Below are 14,259 nucleotides of genomic sequence, written 5' to 3'. Positions count from 1 at the left end.
TCTTTCCCTGATGCCTGACCGTGAGCCATCCCCTCCTATGTTCAGTCGAATGCATGTTTCAGGGCCCCTGTCGAATTGACTGAATGGTCCCCAGCATCCAATGCGACCCTTCTGGAGTCTGCACTTCACATTGCTTTTTCTGTTTCTTTCTTTCAAATAGCTGCGGCTCTCTGCTTGAGACCAGCTGTTTGAGCTTTGTACAAAAGCCTTTCTGGCAGCCTAAGAACAGAACAGCACTGAATATATTTTATCTTTGTAAAGAAGTATTGTTCCCTGGCACACTTGTTTGCTGAAGTACTTGAAGACTTATGTGCACTGTTTGAAGTGTCTTAAATAACAAATAAGCATCTTCTGGTTTGACCTAAAAGGACAAAGCATCAATCAGTTTTTTTTTTTTCTGGTGAAAAGAAATATTATTTATACGCATGTCAATTTTCATGCTCCCTCTACGCTCACTGATCTTTTTGTCTAATATGCATGTTTTCCCCACTTATATTCATGCACCAGTTAAGGTTTTCTTTCTTGTATCTTATCAGGCATATAAACCATCACCATGAGCTCTCTGTATAAGACTTCATACCTTATAACAAAAGGTGCCCATAATCTTAAAGGAGGCGCATATAGTCTCTGATGCATTGGCCATCAAAATACTACATTGATTCTGATGCCTAACTTTATATTTCATCATAACTATCAAAACACTGTCTCAAAGCGGCTATCCATGGAATCCCTTGTTCTAAACTCCTCTTAATTAGTGTTTTTTTTACTATATTGTAACCTCTTTTCCTTTTTTGGGTGTCATCTCTGGCCACTAGCAATGCAGCGTTCTCCCTTGCCATTATGTAAATTTCTTGCCAATCCTTTAAAAAACGACATATGGCACCTAAAAAAACAAAACAATAAACACTAAGGGCCAGATTTACAAGAAACGGGAGCATCAGCACTGATGCGCCAGTTTTCCGGCTTTGCCCCGCCACACCTAAGGACACCACGGGTGCGCCGTATTTTTTATTAGGCAAATAGCGTCAACATTTTTTATGCTATTGTGATGCCTTGCTCCACTAGTGTCAAAAATGTTGACGCTAGTGGAGCAATGTGCACGGAGGCCCATGTCAGAGGCTGTTGTAGTGTGCAATGTCGTAGAGTGGAGGGGGAGAGTGGGGTGGAATGGGGGATGTGAGTTGGAGTGGATTGAGGTAGTGGGGTGGATCTGATTGATGTAGACTGGGGAATTGGATTGGGGTACAGTGGGGTGGATTGGAGTGGGGTAGAGTTGTGTGGATTGAGTGAAGTGGGATGGATTGGAGTAGAGCGGGGTGGACTGTACTAGAGTGGGGTGGGTTGTGGTGGATTGGACTGGTGTGGATTGGAGTGAGGAGGATTGTGGTGAATTGGGTTGGAGTGGTGTGGATTGAAGTGAGATGGATTGGATTGAGGTGGATTGGAAGGGGTGAATTGGGTTGTAGTGTGGTGAATTGAACAAGGGTGGGCTGGGGTGGATTGGATTAGGGTGGTGTGGATTGAACTGGGGTTTGGTGGAAAGAGGTGGAATTGATTTGATTGAGGTGGTTTGATTGAATTGGAATGGGTAGGGTAGATTGGAGTGGATGGATTGGACTGCAGTGGGTGCATTGGGATGGGGTGATTGGACTGTGGCAGGGTGGACTGGAGTGGTGTGAATTGGACTGTGGTGAATTGGGATGAGTGGGGTAGATTTGAGTGGATTGAATTGGAGTGGGGTGGATTGTGGTGGATTGGAGTGGAATGGAGTGGGATGAATTCAAATGGAGTTGGGTGAGTTGGACTGGAGTGGGGTGCATTGGGCTGGGGGGTGGATTGAACTGTAGTGGAGTGGGGTAGATTGGAGTGGGATGATGAGAATGAAGTGGAGTGTGGTAGATTGGATTGGAGTGTATTGGACAGCAGTGGAGTTGATCAAATTGGAGTGGAGTGGATGAGTTGGGTGGATTCGGTGGGGTGGATTGGATTGGAGTGGGGTGGACTGAACTGGGGTGGGGTGGGGTGGATTAGAGTGGAGAGAATTGGATTGGAGTGGGGTGTGATAGTTTGGAAAGAGGTGAATTGGAGTGGAGTGAATTAGATTGGAATGGATTGGAAGGGGGTAGGGTTATTAGAGTGGAATGTATTGTTGGGGATTGGAGTGGGGTGAATTGGACTGTAATGAGGTGGATTGGACTGGAGTGCGGAAGACTGGATTGGAAAGATGTGGATTGGAGTGGACTGGATTGGGTGGAGTGGAGTGGAATGGATTGGAGTGAGGTTGATTGAATTGGAATGATGTGGATTAGTTTAGAGTAGGGTAAATTGGATTGAGTGGGGAGTACTGGGTGATGTGGATTGGATTGGAGTGGGTTCGATTGGAGTGGGGCAGATCAGATTGAGGTGAATTGGAATGGATTTGAGTGGGGTGGGTTGGATCGGGTGGCGTGAATTAGATGGACGTGGATTAGACTGGATTAGATTGGATATTTGGAGTGAGTGGGTTGGATTGCCGTGAGATGGTTTTGATTAGGGTGGGTTGTATTGGGGTGGGTTTGATTGGATAGTGGTGGATTGGAGTAGGGTGGACTGGATTGGAGTGGGGTGGATTGCGGTGGACTGGATTTGGAGTGGGTGATTTGGACTGGAGTGGGGTGGATTGGAGTGATGTGGGTTGGGGAGGGCTGGGGTGGTTTGGAGTACGGTGGGGTGGACTGGATTGGAGTAGTGTGGATTAAGGTGGATTGGAGTAGGGTGGATTGGATTGGTGATGGGTGGGGTGGGGTGGATTGGATTGGTATCGGGTGAGTCGGATTGGAGTGTGGTAGATTGGGGTGGATGGATTGAATTGGTATGGATTGGAGTGGCATGGATTGAAGTGGGGGTTGATTTGGAGTGGAGAGATGTGGATTGGAGAGTGGTGGATTGGATTGGAGTGGGGTAGATGGTATTAGAATGGGATGGAGTGTGGTGGATTGGAGTGAGTGGGGTGGGGTAGACTGGGGCGGATTTAAGTGCGGCAGGGGAATTAGATTGAAGTGTGGTGTGTTGAATTAGATTGGGGTGTGGTGGTTTGGATTAGATTAGGGTGGACTGGAATGAGGTGGGTTCCATTCGAGTGGGTGGGTTGGAGTGGGGTGGATTTTAATGGTTTGGGGTGAATTGGAGTGGGGTAGATTGGGGATTGAGGTGAATTGGAGTGGATTTGTGTGAGGTGGATTTGATTGATGTGGGGATGTCTGGATTGGTGTGGGAAGGACTGAATTGGTGTGTGTGGATTAAATGGAGTAGGGTAGATTGGACTAGAGTGGTGTGGAATGGACTGGTCTGGATTGGTGGGGGGTGAGGTGGATTGATTTGTGGTGGATTGGAGTGGGGCAGTTCGGATTGGGGTGGATTGAGTTGGGTTGATTGAATTGGGGTAGGGTGGGTTGGTGTAGGCTTGGATGTTGTGGGGTGGATTGGATTGTGTGGACTGGGAGGGTTGGAGTGAGATGGATTAGGTGGGATGGATTTGATTGCAATGAGTGGCTTGGATTGGTTAGAGCGGGAAGGAGTGGGGGAATGGATTGAGTTCAACCTGTGTAGGGTAGGTCGGATTGGTCTGGGGCTTATTGGATTGGGGTGGTTTGATTTATTTGGGTGGATTGAATTGGAATGCTTTGGATTGGATTGGGGCCGATTGGAGTGGACTTGAGTGAAGTGTTGGATGCAGGTGCAACACATGATTATGTGCTAAAGCATAATTTGTGATATTACCCATAAGAAAGAAACAATGTGGCTTTATGATATTTATAACAAGATAAGATTCATCTTTGGAGAACAGCACCCACCAGCAAAAACAAAAACAAGTACAAAGTGAGAAAAGAAGACTTGGCAAAATAAAAGAAAGATAACTGTAAAAAATAAATATTTACAATTTTGGTTGTACTGCTTGGCATGTTTTTGCCAGTCACATGCCTTCTGTTTGCCTGGCGCTAAAAGGTATAAAAAACAAATTGTAGTATCTCAATCACATTGGGAACAGTGGACAGGCACTGATTAAGTTTAATCAATCAGTGTTTGGTCCCTGCTCTGCAGAAAGGAACAGAAATTATGCTTGGCCTGCAGTGACCAATTACTAGGCTTTAAAGAAGAGTGTCACCCAAGCCAACAAATGATAAAAGAGGGGCGTGCTCCAAGCCCTTTTTGTTAACAACAGTGTCTCACAAGAAAGATGCATGAGCTAGAGCATGCTTATGCAAGCTCGACCCTAACAAAAATGGTTTAGATGTGTTAAATAGTGATTCTTGTGAAGTGATTCTAGAAATCAATTGCTCCAAAGTTTGATTGGATAAATATTGTGTTTCACTTTGTGGACAAAAATGAAATGTTCAGTTTCCCAGAGAAAAATACTCAGGATACTTCGGTGTCGCTGAATGATCCAGGGAGATAAGTCCAAGAAAGTTTGTCATTCTACCACTGCAGCTTGGTTTATAAATCCATTAAAATGCCTTGACAGATTTGTTCAAAGGCGGTGTTCGTGTTGTAGCTCTGTGGTAGTGCAAGGTGGATGCTTCAACTGATTAACAAGTGTGCCTAAAACAGTATGATTGAGGCTATTGTTCACCAAGGTTTCAAGCTACACAATTTCATGCAGAAACCTTAGATTTTCTCTATACTCAGAATGTGTTACCTTTGAATGTTGATTACTAAACTCAACAAATACTTGATTCTTAATAGAGGTTTTGTAAGGGAGTGATTAAAAGTGCTAAAACATCATCATCATCAGAGAGGTTAGTGCACACCACATGACACAGTTCTCTTAGATCATCATTTACTAGTAGATTCCTTATGGCAGCATGCTGTGCACAGATTATTTACCAGAGTCAAAGATATCACCATATTTTTCTTCTGATGGAGGTTCTCAGTATTGAATATATTACACAACCTGCATGCATTTTTTAGAACAGTTACTACATGTTTTACTTGCACCCTTGTGAAGCAAAGTTGTCCTATATATGATGTGAGCAAATATTGAATAAATGGGAGGGGGTGGGTATTCACAAACGTAACATACATTTGTAACTAATTTACATATGTAATTTACTCTTGTCTTTTTGAGTAACTTTACTACTTTTGGCTTCACAAAATCAGAGTGTAAAGTTACTCAAAAGTGTAGACTTACACCTCTCCAACCCCTGAAATTAGTGGTCAAGCCAAATTTACAAATGTAAGTTATTACTGCCAAAAAGAAACAAAAGAAAGTCAAGCAAAACACATTGCCAACCACTGGTCCTACAACACTCACCCTTACAAAATAATGATGGTAAAGAGTTAACAAAATACCGCAAGAAATAATGTTAAATAAAAGTGAATTAAAATACATTTAAGTTAATGTTAAAAATACGTATAATATATTTGCAAAACATTTTAAAACCTATTTTTGAATTTATAAATTAATTTAACATGCATTTGTATTACACAATAGTTAAACACTTTTTAATACATTCTATGCATCACTTTTAATCATTATCACTACAAAATACATTTGAATTTATGATACATTAGGAATTAATTTATTTTCTTATTCAAACATGAGAAAAACTATTTATATTTAAATTAAGAAAAGATGTAAATCAAAATTAAGTTAATAGTGCTGTAGCTTTTTATTTAGTTCTACATTTAAAATTAATATATAACATTTATTATTATTCATCATAAAATACTTTTGTTTTACATTCCCCTATACTTTACCATAAGGGGACCTCCACGATATCGAGCTCTCCATTTCGAGTGTGGAACGTCCCTACTGTAAACTTTAGAGAAAAGTAAAAAGGTTTAACACAAAAAATGAGTAAAAAAATTGTTTTATATTACATATTAATTCAAGTTAATTTTATATATATTTTTTAAATTTAGAACAAAATGCAGAAATGCTATTTAATGCTATTTAATTACATATAAATTGAATATTTAACTTAAATACAATAAGTTAAGTGCAATTATTTTTTTCTCATATTTAAATTAACATGCATAGTTAGGATTTAGAGTACAAAAAAGTTCTGTCATGCATCAAAAGTGATGTATGTAACTAATTAAAAAGTAATTTGATTATATTTAAATACTAAATAATGTTACATTAATTTGTAGATTCAAAAAGGTTGTTAAATATTTTAAAATTAATGAATAAATATGCTTTATTTTGAATATTCTTGTTAAAATTAAATTGTATTTATTTATATTTAGACTATTTTAAACAATTTTATTCAATTTTCCATTATTTTCAATGGGACATTCTTGCGGTACCAGTGGTTGGTCATGTGTGATGCTGGTCTTGCCGCTGTTCTGGCTAGGGTACTTCACTACAGTTTGAAGTCCTTTTTTGGCTGTATCAACTTTAGCTGTGCAGATTGGCAATATCAATGCTCTTACACTTTTGTGTGTGGGTGCCAGTACCTCCCGAAACCCCTATTTAATAATCTGCCAATCCCTCCTTATTCCTCCCTAGTTTTTCCAGTCACTCCAGCTTGTCCCCATTACATTTTCTACTAAGTAGTAAAATGACATGTTTGACCACTTCCACATCGAAAATATACATATCCTTTGGCTTTTTCAGTGTAAATATATATATATATATATATATATTCACTTAAATAACCAAAGGTTACAGGGATGTAATAGCTAAGCTCACATTTTAAAGGTACAAAACCATACACATTCAGTTATTATGAAACATTAAATATACCTCAACTACCTCCCTGGGGCTACATTATAAAGATTATTATGGGGACCATGTGGAACCCCCCAGGTCCCTGGGACTTCCACCTCCCTGAAGCTACATTAAATCCGTATAAATGTATATAAATTGTTGGGTGGCCACACAGACCCCCCAGGGCCTTAGGGACCACCACCTCCTCTGGGACCACCACCTCCCCGAAGCTACATTAAATACATATAAATGTATATTATTTTTTGGGTGGCTACACAGACCACCATACCCCTGGGCAATAAATTAAAAATACTTAGGGTGGGCCATGTGGACCCCCTGGCCCCTTGGGGCCACCATCTCCCAAAGGACATTTTTATTTTTAAAATGGGAGGGGGCTACGTGGCCCATGTCACTAAGCTGATGTTGGACTCCTGGGACCACATCCCCTGGTCACATCCTCATGGGTGCCCTGGCCCCACCATGGGCATTCACTTCTCCTTGATGTAGACCACAAGGGGGGCCTCAAGATCCTGCGGTCCCAGCTGGCTCCCCATTTCCTGCAGGAACCGGCATAACCCCTGCATGCAGGGAGCTGCTGAAAATGCAGCTCCCGCATGCAGGAGAAAGTGTTTTCATCTCTTTCCCTTCCCGCATGACAGCGGGCAGGGAAAGAGATGAAAACTCAACTCCCAGCAAGAGGGAACAGTTGTAAGGCTCTTGCTTGCTGGCAGCAGATTTATGTTGCTTGTCTTCCCGCCAAACAAAAGCAAACAGCTAGCTCCCAAGGGTGGCACCTCGGGAGATGCAGGAGCCAGCCCTGGGGGATGGTCGTCCCCAGGGTCATGTATGGCTCCAGGAGGGGGACTCAAGAACCCCCCTCCTTTGATATGCATAGGCCAGCCCCAAGGAGGTGGTGGTCCCCAGGACGGGGGGGGCAGCGCGACCCCCATCCATGTTTTTAAAACAATGTTATGGCCCCGAGGAGGTGGTGGTCACAAGGGCGAGGGGGGAGGGGCTGCGCAAACCGTTTCTTTAAATATGTTTGCTGTCCCAAGGTGGTAGCAGTCCCCAGGGCTCGGGGGTCTGAGCAAACCCCCAATAATATATATAGTATGTAGTCCCAGGAAGGTGGTAGTCCTGGGGCACGGGGGTCCGTACGGCCTTCCTGTTTCTTTTCTATTATAGTCTTGGGGAGGTGGTGGTCCCCGGGACTTCTTAAAGCCCTAGGAGGAGGGCTCCGTGAACACATCTCCTTGATATTTTCAGTGTACATGTCCCCAGGACCTGGACCAGGGGGCAAAATGAATGAAATGCATGGAAGACCACCTTTAAAAAAAAAAAAATGAAAAATCCGTTGATCCATCTGTGTTTTTTCTGATTTTTTTTTAAAAAGAACCTGGCGAGGTCTCAGGAAGACCCTTGGACAAAGGCTAGGGTTTCAGGGTATTCCGACCCTGGCCCCTTTTCCTTTTTGTTTTTTTTGGGGGGGATGCAGGTGTCTCGTATCTACTCATTTTAAACAACTATCTACTTTATGAACTTACTTTATTATTATTTCCAAGCATTTATGCATGCATTTGTCTACTAAAACAACTTTATACCTCATACAATAAATATTGTATTCATATAATACATGGGAGGCTGCAATCTCTCTAGAAAAGCCTATCTCTAATTTCTTTTCAGAGGTGACCTGTGATGTATCTAGGTACCTGTAACAAAGAAATGAGGTAACTGTAATAAGTTATTGCAGTTGACGTCTGACCTCACAATGACAGCTGCCAGAGCCAGCAAGCAGGGACAGAATTAGAGGTTCAGTTTAAACAAGCATGAGCATTTCTTAATGTGATTTACACTGAACGGACCTAATATCTGATTGCAAAATTTAGTAAATGCTTTTTGGTATGTTTTTAAAATTACAGTGCAGATTATGCTTTCAGAATTTATGTCTGCTTTGAGCATAAAATAGCAAGGCAGCAAGGATTTAAGTGGTCTAAGGGAAGGCTGATGATGTGACCATGTGTTATAAGGAATAAAATACCCTCTTCCATACATTTAAAGGATATTGCAAGTCACCTGAGTTATAGGACGTGATAAAGGAACTTGGACTTTTTCCTCTATTTGGTCACTCACAGAACTATTTGGTGACTTCCTATATCCTTATCATATATGACTGGGTGTCCTTTATCCCATATATCCAAAAAATGCACCAGGAATGGGAAGTGTACAGTCAGCTGATCACTAAAAATGTATCATTTCATCTGTGGACATTTCAAATACAACACATTTAGATGAAAATATTTAACAGAACTGTTTTCATTAAAAAACTAAATTGAAATTTCATTGAAAAACAAATTGAAAGAACCATATCAAAGAAATGTTTAAGAAATGTAAATCATAGAAATATATTTAACCAAAATCAGTGCAGTAAGGCAAAGATTATGTTCAAATTAGGGTTACGACAGACATAGCTTCAGGTTTAGAGTTAGTGCAAAGACTGGGGCCTAATGTAGAGGTAATGGTCAAGGCAAGAGTTATTTTGTTGAAAGTGTAAATGATGCTGATAAAAAAAAATAGTGTCTGGGTTGGGGAAAAGGTCGCAAATAAGACAACAGGGAACATTACTTCTAGAGTAAATGCAATTTATAAGGTTGCGTTTAGTTAGGGTTGGCATTGGGTATGGATAAAGGAGACAATTTGGGCCAAGGATAAGATTCAGGAAATTAATTTGGTCATCTAAGCATCGATGTAATAGTTGGGTCGAGGAGGTCAGAGTTAGAGTGAGGACTATGGACTTGTATTATGAAAGGTTGAGGTTAGGTCAGGGTAGGTTAAGAGTTAGGAACAAGGATTCAGTTATGCTGGGTTAGGCAGAAATGAGGATAGGATATCTTAAACAGTTAAAAGTTTAGGTAACTAAAGTAACTGAGTTTGTGAAAGAACCAGGGGGTGTATTTACAGTGGCTTGCACTGCCGATGCGTCACTTTTTGTGATGCTGTGGCAGAGCAGGATGCAGACCCATACCTAACAACTTTGCGTGGCTTTTCATGACCCTGTATATATAGAGTAAGGCAATGCAGCCTTACTCTGGGACAAAGAGGCGTTCCATGGGTGTTGCAGTGAGTGTCCCTACACAACACCCCTGGATTTAGATGCAGTCCCAGATTTACAAGAATTTGTAAACTTGGGAATGAGTCAAAGGCCTATGCCTCCCCATGGGAGGCGTAACGAGGAGAAATAACTTTTCTTCTCCTGGTGTTTTCCTCTTTGTGTGCTGCTTTCTGACGCAGACATACATGGAGGATAACGCCTCCATTGATTGTTTTTGTGCAGGAGGGTCTCCCTCCAATCATTCTTACAATGAAGACACCCTTGCACCACGGTGCAAGGGTGCCAGCATTTGCGCATGGCAGCCAATTGTGCGCAGTGGATGAGGATATGAATGAGTTGCCTCTCACAGATACAGCGCATTAATGCCCTTTTCTGTTGATGCAGGGCAGCGCAGAGAGAAGTGTTGCAGCGCTGTCCTGCGCCAAAATATTGTAAACAAGTTCCTAGGTTTCATGTGAATGGAAGGAACCATTTTAGAAAAATATCCTAGAAACAAATTGCAAAGAAAGGAAAATGTTATCGAAATTCAGAAATTTCAACCATATAGATATTTTTTTAAATGTTTATTCCATTGCAAGGTATATAGAAAAACCTGTTTTCGTTTTTCCATTGAATTGATTTCCATGAACAGGTTTCTCTAAGATTGTTTGGCTTTATAATGTACCTGGATGAAAACACAACTTAAATGTAGAAAAATGATTAGCTTAGACACAATTAAATGAAAAAAAAGCATGTATACTTAATAATTTGCAAGCATGCTTGTCAATTCAGAAATCGTATAAAATGTGTTTAATGTTAGGTGCTCGGAGTTGCCTATTTATTCCGAAAGCTGATGTCATCCTCTCTGAAACTTCAGAGGTCGGAGTCTAACATGTTTGCTGGTAACAGTGTCTCAACCATCTGCTGGAAAAGCAAACAAAGGAATGCTAGCTCTACTGAAAGAAAACAAATTGATTCTGTGGTTCTAATTGCGATTTTATCCAGCATTTAGATAAAGTACATACTGCAGTGATGCTGTTAGGTGCTTGCTGGATGGCCCCTGAGGCTCGCAGAGCTGCTTGTCACACAACAGTGAGGGCTCTTGTGGGACTGGAGCCAGGGCTGTCCATCTGGTGTGATGCAGCTGTCGCCGCGGCGGCTGCTCAGGGTGATCGTCATGGGCTGCTTCTATCGCCTTACACCACAACCTACCTGGATATTGTATTGTATTGTAACAGTATTTATATAGCGCTTACTACCCCTGACGAGGCGTTGAAGCGCTTTTCAGTGAGTAGCACGCTACTCCGGAACCCAAAAAGAATTAGTGGTGGATTAGTATAGGGAAATATGAGTACAGTTTTAGTATTATTATGAGTTATTTTGAGCCGAGGATATGAGATGAGCCCTGGGCACAGAACCTGGGGGATTATCAGGGGTGTGGCGCTCTCCATCATAGCATACCACCAACCACAACACACGTAAGTGCATACAGTCGAGGCAGGTAGTAGTACCGGGCAGTCAACCCTCAGCCTGTCCTGATGCTGTGGTATATTGTGATGTATATACTGTTGTTATTTGATTTATCACGCGGTACCGCAGTTTAGAACATTTTAATGAGGATTCTATTTGGGACATTAGTTGATGCCTGTGTCCGAGCTGGATGGTCACTGCATGCGGTGGGCATAACTATGGAATTGATGGAATAGAAATACAGAGTATTTATAGCATTTCTGCCTCCGCTCCTAATTACCACACAGGACCACGCTTTAGTCATAGTCTGTGATGAAGAAAGTAATCTTCAGGCCCTCATGCAACAAGCTTACAGACCAAAGTCATAAACATACTTTAATCGGGTTATATCCACATTTGGGTTATATGACTTACTTTTAAAAAAATACAAATTTTTTATGAATAGCACTAGCAACATATGTCTATTGAAAATCCCCAGTAGATTTTTAATTGATATCTAGTTCCACTTATGGGACAGACCCAAGTGTCCTTTTCTGAATGTGCAAATGTGCTGCAAAAGTCCATTTGCACATAAAATGTTTTTTTTTTTTTTTTAAGGACAACGTTTGTGCCCAAATAGAACCAACTTTCGTTACACATCCTTTAACTTTGGAGTGTTTCCTCTCTACTACACTTCGTATATATGCAATAGGTCCTGGCCTTCACAGCTGCAACTTAAAATTGCATTTAGAGAGAAAAGTTCAACAAATTGTTGGTGTATATTCACAAAATGACACACCGGTGGGTATTCACCAGCTTGTGCGGGTGAACCCACAAAGGTATGCCCAAGACCCTATCCCTACTTTCAAATTTTCTCAACTGAAAGTGAGTATTCAAATGCACCTAATAGGAGTGAGGGGAAGGACAAGCTCACACTTACCCTTAAAGATGAAAATTCTAAGACTTAGGACAAACACATAGTCATAATGAGGCCTGTGACACCACCCAGTCTGGTTTCAGATCTGACCCCAGGATGGAAATTGCCCTCATTACCACTACAGACGACATCTGCATAACTCTGGATAGAGAAGACATGGCAACCCTCATCCTCTTGGACCTCTATGCAGCATTTGACACAGTGTCCCACCCCGTTGTCTTCCAACACCTGAACAACATTGTAATCCAAGGACAAGCACTTTAATGGATCTGCTGCTTCCTGGCAGGAATGACCTAGTCAGTCAGCCTGGCACATAAAACTCGGATGCCCTCAAACTCATGTGCAGAGTTCAGCAACAATCCTTCCTGAGCAAGGCCCTCTTCAACACAAACATAATCTCTCTAGCCAGCATCATCCACCCTCATGATACCAAGTCCTCGCCACTGCTACGTTGATGGCACACAACTCATTCTCTCCCTCGCAGACAAAATGTCCAGTACTGAGATCAAATTCAATGCCTCCATGACTGAAATCACTCACTGGATAAGACCAAGGGTCTGATTACAACTTTGGCGGTCAGAATGATCCAGTCTCCAAAGCCGCGGTGAGGAGGTTGCCATCGTTCTGGCGGCCTCCCCCCAGTCGTATTACGGTGTTTCCACCGGGCTGACCAGAACAAACATCATATTACGATGTTTCTGCCAGTCAGAATGACAGAAACAGTGCCACGGCATGGGCCTTGGCTCCCTTAAGGGCACAACATCAACCTCGGAATACTCACTGTTTGCACTGCAGACAGTGCGCATTCTGAGTGTGCTGGCAGGGGGGGCCCCGCACTGCCTTTCTGCCAGCCTTTTCATGGCAGGGACCCCACCATGAAAAGGTTGGTGGAAGGAGGACTCGTGATCAGCATGGCAGCGCTGAACCCAGCATGGGTATGTCTGACCATGACTCCATCCACCGCTTCGCACCCGGGATCCATGATCCAGGCAGTGGCAGCGGTCCCCTGGCATTCTGACCGCCAGGCTGATGGTTGGACCGCCAAGAGTGCGGTAGTCCAACCACCACTGTGGGTTTGGCGGTCCTTGGCCCTCTGAATTTGAAATAGGGCCCTAACTCTCTAAAGCTGAACACCGACAAGAACGAAATTGTGATCTTCGAAAAGAGCACATCGTGTGGGACACCACCTGATTGCCAACAAAGCTAGGACAACCCCCCCCCTCCCAATCCAGGAACCTCAGAATCATGATTGACATCAAGCTCAATATGATCTCCCAAGTCAATGACGTCACTGCCTCATGCTTCCATACCCTGAAGAAACTGGGGAAGATTTTAAAATGGCTCCCAATCAGCACAGAAAAAATGTCAAACATGCCCTGGTCACAAGAAAGCTGGATCATGGGAACACCCTCAATGCAGGGATCAACAAAGACTCATCAGAAGGCTGCAGACCATTCGAAACTCAGCAGCAAGATTCTCTCTCAACCTCCCATGCTGTGCTCACATCACACCACATCTAACGGAGCTCCACTAGCTCCCCATTCACAAATGAGCACACTCCAAACTTCTCACCCACACTTACAAGGTACTGTATAACACCATCCCAGCATACCTCAACAATAGCATCAGGGTTACAAACCTTCCAGACACCATTGATTGTCCAGACTACTATTAGCACAAATCCCACGCATACAGAAAACCAGATCTGGCTGTTGAGCCTTATCCTATATTGCTCCGAAAGCGTGGAATGACCAGTCTCTACCAATAAGAGCCTCTTCTTCACGATTTGAATTCAACAAGAAGATGAGACCTTCCTTTGTAGTTTTCTCACTAGGCCTTAGGTGGGTCTAGACTCACAGATGCTCAGCACCAGGATACCCTCTCGGTGATAGTGTACTCTACAAATCTGCATAACACATGGTAGAGTTATCTATGGCTTCAGTGAAACAAGGTAATTAAGGCCAACCTTGAAACAAGTATTTCTGCTTTCATTGCAAATATGAGCTGGTTTCTAGTACAAGACCACTAAATTTCAAAGAAAGTCCATCTTACGATTTAAAAGCAAGGTAAAATATTTTAACAGTCAAGCCGTAT

This window comes from Pleurodeles waltl, chromosome 11, assembly GCF_031143425.1.
Source record: "Pleurodeles waltl isolate 20211129_DDA chromosome 11, aPleWal1.hap1.20221129, whole genome shotgun sequence".
Classification (NCBI taxonomy): domain Eukaryota; kingdom Metazoa; phylum Chordata; class Amphibia; order Caudata; family Salamandridae; genus Pleurodeles; species Pleurodeles waltl.
The sequence above is the reverse complement of the archived record's forward strand: the minus strand, read 5'-3'. Positions refer to the sequence as shown.